Source organism: Mus pahari, chromosome 1 (genome assembly GCF_900095145.1).
Source record: "Mus pahari chromosome 1, PAHARI_EIJ_v1.1, whole genome shotgun sequence".
In the NCBI taxonomy this organism is placed as follows: domain Eukaryota; kingdom Metazoa; phylum Chordata; class Mammalia; order Rodentia; family Muridae; genus Mus; species Mus pahari.
The window spans coordinates 70,323,349-70,326,373 of NC_034590.1; positions in this window are offsets into that span (position 1 = coordinate 70,323,349).

The following is a 3,025-nucleotide window of genomic DNA, read 5'->3' on the forward strand; positions in this document are numbered from 1 at the left end:
AAGAGAATTGAACAACAAAGATTAGCTGGGGGGCGAGAGAGAGAGAGAGAGAGAGAGAGAGAGAGAGAGAGAGAGAGAGAGAGGTGGGAATGGGATAATATGTTTAAAATATGATGACATTATTGAAATGTTAATTAAAATATTTATTTTGAGAAGAACTTTGAAGAAATTCTAGCTTCTTTTGCTTATCCAAGTGCTTATCCAAGTCCTAGCAGGCATAGATTTGGTGTGGCACAGTGCTCAGTCATAGCTACACATACTTCTGGTTCCAGTTCTGTGACGTGAGTTATCTCTGTCTGTCTCCACAGCCAGAAAAATCAGATGACAGTGTTAATGTGATATCACACATCATTGTGAAATGACATGAATTAATACAAGTGAAGTGCTTAGTATACGGAATGTCTTAATAGTTTAGGACATTAGTTGGAATTATTATTCTTATTTGAGGTAGGTAGGTAGGGGTCACTGGTTAACCCGACACAGCTTCTGCCTCCCAGGATCTGTTGCTGGGGAGATGCATAAATAAATGTGGTAAGCATCCAAAGGGACACCATAGAGACAATAGGACTCAAGGGTACATCTAAAAACGTTGTTACAGGGTCTGGAATGACAGCCCAGCCTCAGCAGTTAAGGACTCATACTCTTCTAGAGGATTCATCCCCATAATATGCCTATATCAGGTGGCCCACAACTGCCTGTAACTCCAGTTTGAGCAGACCCAACCCCCATCCTCTTCTGGCCTCAGAGGGTGCACATACCCACATCCCACATATTCCAAGTCCTGCATGGCCTGGAAGAGATGGTATGATAAGGTTTCCTGCCCCTGGGGCAGAGCCAGCAGGGCATGAGTTTCTACAAGTGTTGATGTTTGCTGGTTTGCTGGCAATGAGGCTCATTTGTGTAATATATATATATATTAAGGCATATGTATGTATATATACACACACTTCTGTTCTGTTTCTCCTTAGGGAAATACTCTCCCTGCCAAGGTTATCGAGGAATGTCCTCTCTGCCAAGATTAATGACTTCATGATAATCAGGGACAGCCTGAGTCTAGGATCCAAGGGTGTGTCTATGTCCTTAGGAAAAATGGTAAATGAGGTGACTTTCAGGACAGTTCTTAAAGCTGTGGGAAATAACTCTGAAGACATGAGTTCAAAAATATGTAATTTCGGGCTGGAGAGATGGCTCCGCAGTTAAGAGCACTGACTGCTCTTCTGGAGGTCCTGAGTTCAAACCCCAGCAACCACATGGTGGCTCACAACCATCTGTAATGAGATCTGATGCCCTCTTCTTATACATCTGAGGACAGCTACAATGTACTTACATATAATAAATAAATAAAATTTAAAAAATGTAATTTCTCAACTGTGCAAAATATAAGGATGCAATGTGAATTGTATGAAGGGCTTCATGGACCTAAAAGAACAGAGGCAGCCGGGCGTGGTGGCGCATGCCTTTAATCCCAGTACTCGGGAGGCAGAGGCAGGCGGATTTCTGAGTTCAAGGCCAGCCTGGTCTACAGAGTGAGTTCCAGGACAGCCAGGGCTATACAGAGAAACCCTGTCTTGAAAAACAAAAACAAAAACAAACAAACAAAAAAGAACAGAGGCAGCTATACTAATGAGCCAGCTTGTTAGAAAGATAGAAAGGCAGGCAGATTCCTGAGTTCAAGGTCAGCCAGGGACAGAGCTAATTTGGGCCCAGGTATGGTGGGAATGATAATCTCAGGACAGGATCTCACCCAGTTAACTTATTGTTTGTGCTTACAAAGGCAAGCAGATCTGAATTCATTTGCTTTTTTTTTTTTTTTTTTTTTTTGGTTTTTCGAGACAGGGTTTCTCTGTGTAGCCCTGGCTGTCCTGGAACTCACTTTGTAGACCAGGCTGTAGATCCGCCTGCCTCTGCCTCCCAAGTGCTGGGATTAAAGGCCTGTGCCACCATGCAATGTTAAAAGCTATACTTGCTATCTCTTTCTAAGAATCAAGGGGCTAGGGTCATGGAATGCTGATTCATGGGATAATCAAAAGGGAACCTGGAGTAAATGGTTGAATTGGTCTGTAAATAAAGGCTGGACTTTAGTCTGCCAGAGCTGATCTATCTGGATGAGCTGTCTGAGATCTCCAGAGAAAGCTGTCTCAAGCAGAATACAGTTTGCACCCATAGTTGACTTACAGTTTGCTTCTTTGAAGCTCTCAGACACTCCTCTCAGGAACTCTTCTCCAAGTAGGGGCTGGTCCTTGGCATGCACACACACACACACACACACACACACACACACTCCAAAATAAACCTTTAAAGCCAGGCACAGTGGTACATAACTTTAATCCCAGAACTCAGGAGGCATGGGCAGAGGAGGCAGGTGGATCTCTGTGAGTTCAAGGTCAGCCTGGTCTACAAAAGGAGTTCCAGACTAGCCAGGGCTGTTACACAGAGAAAACTTGTCATGAAACAAACAAATAAAATAATAAACCTTTAAAAAATGTCACAGGGTCTAATCCTTCAGTTGAAGCTCAGAGGAGACGTGTGTGGGAACATGGTCAGGGAACATGGGCAGAGTGAGCAGGATGAAGGAGAGCAAGGGACGGACATTCCATGCAGTGCAATAGCTTTCCTTTTCTGATTCAAAACAATAAAATATGCCCATAAAAAAGACCTCGGTGGTTACAGCACTTGCTGCACTTGCAGAGAACCAAGGTTCAGTTTCCAGCATCCCCTTCAATTCACTCAACCTTGTGTAACTCTAGTTTTGGGCAATCAGAGGCCCTCTTCTGGCCTCTACAGATGTCTGCACACATGTGGTGTGGTGCACATACAGATGAGCAGGCACACAACACACACACACACACACACACACGTATACATTTTTAAAAATACAAACATAAATTTAAAAAAAGGTTAGAGAGGGCTGGTGAGATGGCTCAGTAGGTAAGAGCACCCGACTTCTCTTCCGAAGGTCTGGAGTTCAAATCCCAGCAACCACATGGTGGCTCACAACCATTCGTAACAAGATCTGACGCCCTCT